Genomic DNA, 9,672 nt, shown 5'->3' on the forward strand with positions numbered 1-9,672 from the left:
AGTTGGTCTTTAGCTATGGCTTGAAGGTAACAATTAAGTCCCATGGCTGCACAGCTGCTCCTTTCCAGAAAAATGAAAATGCTGTCAGCCTTCTCTGATCAGGGGCTTTCCAGATGGAGTGATTATAGCTGCCATTATTTTCTAGCAAGCAATTGGCCATTCTTGCCGAGGACAATGTAGCCTGACCCACCTGAAGAAGGAAACCGGGCTGACTTCAATACTCTTTATTTTAACTTAGTTTGCCACTAATATGTACAATATATACCTTGTATACTGTACATTCATACATACATATGCGGGGGGACAAGAAGGGAGAAATATCTCCCTCAGAGCATCCCATTAAGGACGGAGCCTGCTCCATGGCATCAGAACTTGTGCCTAGGCTGAAAGCGGGCTGTGTTGTTTAGTGCATTATGGGAAAGTCTTGTCTTAACATATTGGGTCAATTAGTAACATGCTTGTTTGGGCTTATTATGTGAACACAGCAGCTGGCTTTGTTAACCTGATATACAATTAAGCATGTTGTATGAGCCCAGCCTGAGTATCCATTGTGGGAGGGACAGGAACAGAAAACTGGGAGGTCAAGTTGAGTGAAAGGGAACAGGCTGGCAGGCTGGCAGATGCCCTATGCAGATGACCCATTGCATCCCATGGTGCAATGTTCTATTGCAGGGCTCAATTATCAGAGTCTTAAAACCACTGAAAAGAGAATATAAGGATAAGACTATCAACAACTAACTTGTCATAGCAATTAAAATGGCCTCCATGATATACCAAATGGTAGGGACAGATATGCCAAATAATGGGAGAGCATTACTTCCTCCATGCTCCTCTCACACAATTATTGGCTACTGTTCTAGAGCCAGATCAATTTGGCACGGGATTATCAAAACACAACTCTGTCTTAATTTATCTATGCAACCTACTGACTTCCATTATTATTGTTGCACCAATACAGTGCTCAGACATTTATTTGTATGTACATACACCCACGTGCAGTCCTCCTTCCCAGTGACTGTGTTGGATGGTGGGTGGAGAGAGGTGCAGCCTGTCTCCCTCCCTAAAGTCATTTCACTCGGTAACAATTTCCTGATGCTGTTTGCAGCAGGGACACAACAACATGCCTATCATATGCTCAGCATAATTATACATTTATACCATGTTGGTCAGAGACACTATTAAGCACAGTGTATACATTAATGCTTGGCATTACTTTATAAATAGGACTAAAGATGGAGATTTTGGAACAAAAATGGAGACTTGAACATTGTTTTAGGCTTCAGTACATCATAAAAGCAGACCAGCCGTAGTAATTTGCTTACTCACTAAGTGAGCAAGAAGGTCTTGAGAGACATGGTAAGCTGGGAGGGGAAACTGATGTGCACTGCTTATTGGAACACCCAGCAGAGGCACCAGAGGTGATGGATGAATGGATGGAGACTGAGTGGATCCTAGATCTGCTTGTCAGCAAGGATTAAGCTAGAGAAAAGGATCTAAGGACAGTATCAGAATGAGCCAGATCGAGGTCCTGGATGGCCAGAGAGAGCCAGCCAATCACCAGCCAGAATTATATAATGGTCAGTGTAACCTGAGGATCCTGAGCAGTCAGACGTGCCAGCTTATCCTGAGCTCTGGCCCAGTTAGCACTGAGAAGGCAGGATCACCAGAGCCTGGGGAAAAAAGCATAAAAGCAACAACCCAAGAAGCTCAAATTTTCAGAGGAATTCACTTGGTGAATTTGCATCCTATTCCTCTCACTTGTTTACCTGGCTCTGCAATCGTCTGTTCTCTAGCTGGAGTCACCATCTAACTGGATGAAGTAACATTAGTTGGGAAAACGTCCTGTGTATACTTTAAGATTGTAACATCTATTGTATTATGAGCATTGCCTAAACAGCTTTGTAATACTTTTGCTTGGTTGCCTATTTAATTTATTGTATAAATAGCACAGACATCTATTTCAGATTGTTGTGCTTTTTCCCCTCTCCCGAGGATCATCAGAGAAAGTGCAGAGAAAGACTTATGCACTGAAACTAACAATGTCTTTGAAAACTCAAAGCAGCTGCTAAAACACGAAGTTTTTAGGTGGAGTGGTTTCCAAAAAAACCAAAAACAAAACTAGAGTATATTTCTGTGAGCCTCTTAAAGGAGTCGAAACCCCAGTTTTGCTGACAGTGTGAATTCAGTGGCCTAAATGCCCCCTTCCAAGTGAGACTTCCTCACTTTCTTGAATTTCTTTCTGAGCATAAGAAATTATGTGTTGGTACCATTCATCCTTGGCTTATGGAATGAATGCAATATTCAAGGACGGGAACTGTTCCTAGGTGACTAAGCAATTACACATCAGCATATTATGTCCGCTCTATTATGCTCCCAAGACCAAGTTAAACATTTCTCTTCAATGCATAACACTTCCAAAGGATCACCAAGTAGCAAGGTTAAATCTCCACTCCCTGGAGGGATCTGATCAGGATGGCTAGTTCCCTCTTGCTGATTGTGTACTGTTGGTAGGAAACTATTCCCTGCCATCTTGTTGGTGGCTGCTTAGTGGGACAACGGGGGAGAGTGCATGGCCTTTCCCAGCTTGGCATGAGAGAACAGAGGCTGTGGGCTATTTATCTTTCTTGGCAATTTCTTTTCTTTATTTTTATTGCCATGATTTCACTCATTCATTCATTTTTTCACCGTAACAGTCACTTCAGCTTTAATGGTATATAGTTCTCCTTGGGAGTTTGTCTTGCTAAATATTATCAGGTGTTTTTTTGAGTACACATGGACTAGATTGCTCTGAAAAACAGTTGCTTTTATGGGGTCTGCCACAAGCTCATAGCTGGAGTGTACCACATAAATTTCCTTTACTCCCCTAAATATTTCTGGTTAATTGTTATAGCCCAGGATGGCTCAAAGAAGTACCTCCCCCCAATTCTTTGGCAATCCTGCAAGACTTTTGGTCAACAAATGGGCCTGATCTATCATTTATAAATAGCTCTATCAAGCCACCAAGAATTTTCTGGGCTTTTATATCTGTCCAAACTTTATGATCTGTTTGTGCTTTTAGTTATCTCTCCAATACCCTTCTGTTGGCCCAATATTCTTGAGGTTTCTTGCCAAATGCTTTGGAAAAGACCAATGAACAAGATTCTTGGGGTAATCAGTTTTCCTGTTTTTCTTTTCGTTTTCTGGATGAGGAATCAATGTTATTTGGATACTGCGGTTAACTTAAGAGAGTAGGACACGCTAGAGATTTCTTTGCTAGCCACAAGCTAGGCAAGTTGACAGGAGAATCACAGATTTGGCAGTGACTTTGGCCATCAAATGACAAAATGTAAGAGTTGATGGAGCTGGCACTTTGCCAGTGGTGGAAATCCCCTGGGCAACTTAATTATAGCTTACATATGTAGCAGAACATTCAGTGCTGGACTGACACCAAATCATGCTTTTTGCTACGTTTCATGGGACACTTTCCACTTTTTAAAATGTCTTAAGCTGAAAAAAGGGGTTATGTGTACTCAGTCATCTTACCAAAATACAATGTTTTTTAAATGTCTTAATTCAAAATCACTGGGTATACGCATTGGTGACCTTATGAACAGTGGTCAACAGATGCTTTCCACAACTAGCTTTTCCTTGTTGAAGAGTAAGGATTTTTTAAATGTATATGCTTATTCATAGAGGTAAACCCAGAAGAAAAAGAAATGTATTTTTAGAACTGTTGCATTGTATGAACTTGGGGGAAGCCTGACTGAAAAGTGCCATGCCAAACCCAAACTTAGGTAATTTAGAAACATAATGCCCCTGAATGTTTTTAATAACCATGGAAAGTTTAATTATGATAGTGCTTCAAACTGAGCTTTACATGGGGCACTGGGAGGGGGAGGCCAACAGGGAATGACTTGCCCAAGATTCTCTAGTGAGTTCATATTAGAGGCAAGATTCATGCTGAACTGAACGTAATATTCAAGTCAGACCTGCCCCTTATTTCTTGGTTTCTTAGCCATGGTGTTACAACACAACATGTTTAAAGGAGATAGTCATGGAAGGAATCTCAAAAATGAATTTAAATTTCTGATCCTTACTGATTTATCATACACGCTTCATCCCAGCCTCTGCTCCAAAAAGTCTTCAGGGTAGCTCAGATACATATCTCTAGAGCAGGGACCATCATGTCTTGAAGTAGCCCTGGTTTTGAGACCAACTCTTTGGCTTACTCTGGCTTCACAATCAGACAACTTGTGGAAAGCAGTGGAAGGATACTGTCAGGCTGACTCAGCCTTCCTTTATTTATTTATTTGATTTTCTCATGCATGCAAGCAATTCTGTTTTGGGAATTACTCCCTTATGTCAACAGAAAATTGTCACTGGGCAGCATGCCAACTTCTGGAATTGCATAGAAATAGTCTGGTGATGAAAGGTTTATTTATGATTGCATTTGTGTGGGGTTCTTTTTAAGGCAAATGCACCACGTTAATGGGAGAACAGACACAAGTATCATAAAATAGTCTGAAAAAAAGCCTATGATTGCAGTGCAAAACTTTTAAAATACGATGCCCAATAGATTCCTGATAGAGCATTACATGGAAATTTCTAAGAGTAGGCAATGGATGTTGTTCTTGGGATATGCTGTTATGTAGATCCAGTTGAACTGAATGGGGATTGGGTAGGATTTTTTTTTTTGCAATTATTTTCTGTTGCGATGGTACGGAAGAGCTTCTATCCAGACACTTGTCAGCTATCCACAATCTTTATCCAACATCTGAAAATTTAAGCAGATTTTCCAGGGAATACAACTCCTCTACCCTTTTGCAGAAATGGAATTATTCCTGTTAATTTTGCTAGAATTTAGAGCAGGCTTCCTCATTTTGGTGTCTCACCCCAGGTCTCTTGGACTAGAATTCCAACAATCCCCAGATAAATTGGGCAATTTAGGCACCAGGTTGAGCAGAGCTACTGTAGAAACTTCACAGAAGGAACTACTCTAGCATCTCAGCAAGTATCAAGCGACTCCTTCTTGTATACTGGGAAGTTCAGCTTTCCTAATAGGATTTCTGTGATTACTGGAGCCTGTTTTTTTTTTTTTAATGAAAATAAAGGTTTGTACTAGCCATTCATCAACCTTAAGGCTAAAACTAGCAATCATCCCATTTCTAAACAAGCTAACTCCTTTCTTTTGGCACTTCAAAAACATCTGCTCACCTCAACTATAGAGTGGTCTCTTGCAATTATCATCCAGAAAGATGGATTGTGCAACATGGGCACGGGAGGAGAGTGGGACTGAATGCAGGGTCTAGTCCCCAATGTTTTGGAAATTGTACAGCACAAGTGCTATTCTTTGCACTCCAGGGGCTTATTTCACGCTTTCTCTCAGGCTCCAAAAGCTGCTATAATAACCAAGACTCAGATGCCAGGCAGAGATACACTCATCCTGACCTTTCCTTAACAACAATTCAGTATAGTAAGATGAGTACGAACACTTTGCTTCTCCACATGGCCACATCCCACAATGCCTTGCAGCATTGCAAAGGATGTTGGAGTAGAGCCAAGGAATAGAATTATTATGCCCTGTTTCAAACAGTATGGCCCAAGGGCTGCATGTTGCCCTTCTGCATACCTGCCCCCCCATTTCTCCAGAGTGGTGGGGTTGACAATTATTTTTGTATTTGAGGGAGTTTGGAAGGGGGGACAAAGTGCCAAATAGATAAGCCCCAAATGGGTCCTGGCCTCACCTGCTTTTAAAGTTTGTCCCTTGGTGTGCTGTGCAAATCCTTGAGCTGATGCAAGTTGTGCATTCCTGAGAAGGTGTTGAAGGACCAGGGAGACCCAGATGGAAGTCGCCCCTTGCTCACAGAACTCACAGGATGACTTTAGGCCAGTTGCTCACACTCAGTCCTACTACTTCATACACTTCCTGAATAAAATTAAGGGAGGCCCCCTTTTAAGTTTTCTTGAGCTCTTAGAGGTGGTATATCACTACAATGAATGAATAAACAAATAAATAAATAACAGAAGACTTGGATCACACCCAACTGCACTTGACTTGAAAGCTGTGCCATCAGCAGTTTCCGTAATAGGGGGGATTCTAGGGGGCACCATCTGGATTGCCTTTGGTTATTCCCTTAAAAATTGCCACAAAATTGGTGTTGGAAAGGCATATCCACCAAAGTAAGATTTTCAGCTTGGAGCCATTACTCTTTCTTTGAGGCTTGGCTTCCTCCCTTAATGTGCTGGGCTTGGCTCTGTGTTCTGCAGTCTGTTGGTGGAACTCTGTGAGCACTTCTGCTCTGCCTTGTGGCAGCATGGCATTTGGACCACTTCCAGCTTTACGATTCTTGATTCTGGTTCAGTTGTGGAACTGGCATCAAAGAAGTGCCCTCCATTCCTGACCAGAGCAAGCTCCCCCATCATGCCTTCTCCCTTCCAATCACCTTCCCTGCTCTGTTCTCTTTGGTGCTTCTGAATGAGACTTTTACCATGCAATCTCTTGCCTTATTCACAGAATTGTACAGATGATATTGTCTTCCACACCACCCAGAAAACTATCTTCCTGTATTTTCCCATTGCTTCTCTAATTTTTCCCCTCCCATTCAAAGAGGAAAAGATGGCATAGCTGAGCACTAGTTTTTGATTGCTAGTGCAAAGAGCACCCACTCTGGAGGGACAGAATATTCACAGATTCATTATTTATTGCAAGAATCCAAAACAGCATACAGGAGAGGATCCTCTACATTTATTACCACAACGCCCCTGTGAGACAGATGGGGCTGAATCAGAGAGAGTGACTGGCCCCAAATCACCCACTAACTCCATGGTTGAGGGGAGACATGAACCTGCTTTTCTGAACCAAGTCTAACAGTTTAATTACTAGCAAAAATTTTCAGAGCTGCCTCAATCCAGATTATAAATATGCAAGAAGCCATCAATGGCACCTTTTCCCTCAACAAAATGACTCTTAATATATCAAGCCCCCAGTTTTCCTCCCTCTGAAATACAGAACACTATTGCCATCATCATAGGTCCTGATTTAGCCAGACATCTAGAAAGCAAAACAATACTGGTAAGACAGTCAAGCCATGTACTACCTCAGAAAGTGAAGAAAAGTATAATCTGTCAATCATAGATGGAGATGGAGAAGGCTTTCTCCAGCCAAAAGCTCTGTGCATAACACAGAAACCAAGTCACCAAGGCCAACCTTGAGAAATATTAAAAGGTGAGGAGAAAGCAACAAGGATGGGATTTTCTTTTCCAGACTGCACATGATAGACAAAGATATAGAGAAAAGAGCAAGTGCCTTCTGAAAGAACTGGCATCCAGAGGCTGCAACTTAGTTTACGTCAACCTTCCCTAATTGATGCCTTCCAAATGTGTTGAACATCACCTCTCACTATTTCCAGCTAGCATGACCAGGCTGGGAAAAATGGCCTTAGATGAGAGAGAGTTGCAGGAAAGCAAAACTCAGGGCATGCTCTGAATTCACCCAGTCCAAGAGAAGACTCAAGTGGTGCTTGCAACAATCCAGTACTCTCAAAACAGAGGCTGGAAACATCAGTTTTCTCATTTCAGTCGCACCATTATGAACATTGGTATTAAATGAATCATTTGCAAACCGGAGGGGGAATGGAACCCTTTAACCAGTTTTTGTGGAAGTTTGCATTCTCTGAAATCTGAACTGTACTTTTGATCTCTGAAGTTGGACCAGAAAAATGGGTGGAGGAAGGAACATCCTGAGGCCTGGAGGCAAGAAAACTGTTAGCACTCTTGGTAACCCCACACTCCTTCATGCCAGCCACCCTCTTTCCTCCTCTTGGTTTCCCTTTTATTGTACATTTTCTCAGATTCCTTCTTCCTCATTGACCATATAGCAATTGCTTCTGGGCACCAGATTTTAGAAAGACTCAAAGAAACTTGAAGAGGCATAGAAAAGGGGAAGGAGAATGGTCAAAGGAAAAACTCAGGGTATTTACAGCCTTCATAAAAGACAATGGAGAAGGATCTGCCAGCACTTTTTGAGTACCTGAAAAAGTGGGGTGGGGTGGGGTGGGGTGGGGGATGGGTGGCAGGGTGTCGTACTGAAGAAGGTTGAGAGATTTTCATGTGGGGTGTAATCCTATACAAGCCAAAGGGGAAGTGGTCAAAGAATCCTATTGTGATGATAGCCATACAGATCCTCCTCATGAGAAGTCTGCTTTGGAAGAGCAGAGACTGAGTATGGGCTGCAAGGAGAGGGCTGTTGCCTCTATGTTATTGTATGTGAAAGCTATTCTTAGTGGGATATATGACTTGCCAATGTTGGAAAAAAAAATACTGGGTTACATGGACTGTGGTCACATTTGGCAGGGCTGTTACCACTTTATGTGCTCTTACATATTTCCCACTCGTTTCCGTGGAGGTTACAGAACACATTCAGTTGGTAAACTATGCCTCAGCAGTCCTCCACCCCCACGCTTTTCAGATGTTTGACTACAACTTGCATCACCTTCAGGCAGTATGTCCACTGGCTGAGTATGATGGGGATTTTAATCCAGAATTAATCTTCTTCTCTCACACATAGCAAAGGATGCAAAGATTGTAAATCAAATTGTGAATCTCAAGGGCAATATGTATTATAAACAAACATATTTTCTTTTAAAGTATCTACTGCTCTTTTTAAGGGGTAATTCCAATCAGTGTTGGTGGGGAAGGAAAGATAGTGTCTTTGGGTACACCAATGTAGGGCACCTCAGAGTTTGACCCTCTAGCCCATCTTAGCATCTCCATTAAGCTTTTGGGAGAGGTCATCCATCAGTCTGGAGTTTGGTGAGCATCAATATACTGATGATTCCAGCTTTAGCCAGCTTAGGAAGATGCACTAGAAGCCCTTACCCACCACCTGGAGACTGAGAGGGTCTAAATGGGGTGGAACAGTCTCAGACTGAATCCCAGCAAGGCAGAGTTACTCTTGGTACAGAAAACTTCTGATTTCATGGATACTCCATCTACTGCTCTGGATGGGGTGACACTTCCCCTGAAAGAGCAGGTGTTCCTGCTAGAGCAGCAGGTAAGGGTGTGGCCTTTGATCAAAAGAGCCTTTTATCAGCTTCAGCTGGTTTGACCTTTGTGTCCTCTCCTGGACCAGGAGAGGAAGACAAAGGCACATGCCCTTATTATCTCTCAGACTGTAATTTTCTCTAGGTGGGGCTGCCCTTGAAGATGTTGAAAACTTCAGCTGAAACAGAATGCAGCTGCTGCCTACTTGCTGATCAGTGCTAGCTGGTTAAGCAGAATAGCACCTATTTTGTGGCTGCTGCACTGGTTGCCAGTGGGCATCTAGGCTCAATTCAAGGTGCTGGGTGCCTGTGTTATTCCCAGGACCAACTTCACCAAGTAAAATTTGCATACCCTACACTGTCTAGCCAGAAGAGGGTGCTGCAGATACTCAAGAGCTCAAGTAGGCTGGGCCCTGGGGGATGACTTTCTCGGTGGCAGCCCCCTAGCTGCAGAACACCTTGCCCCATGAGGGCAATTAGCCCCAATCCTTTTATCCTTCAAGAAATTGACAGAAACAGCCCTCTTCCACAGAGCATTCAAGGAGGAAGACTTTCACCCAGAGGACAGCAACTGTTGAATTTTTAATTTTATGTTTTGTTATAGGGTGTTTCGATGTTAACCCATTAACCCATTTTCTGGACTTGCCCAGTA

This window comes from Candoia aspera, chromosome 1, assembly GCF_035149785.1.
Source record: "Candoia aspera isolate rCanAsp1 chromosome 1, rCanAsp1.hap2, whole genome shotgun sequence".
Classification (NCBI taxonomy): domain Eukaryota; kingdom Metazoa; phylum Chordata; class Lepidosauria; order Squamata; family Boidae; genus Candoia; species Candoia aspera.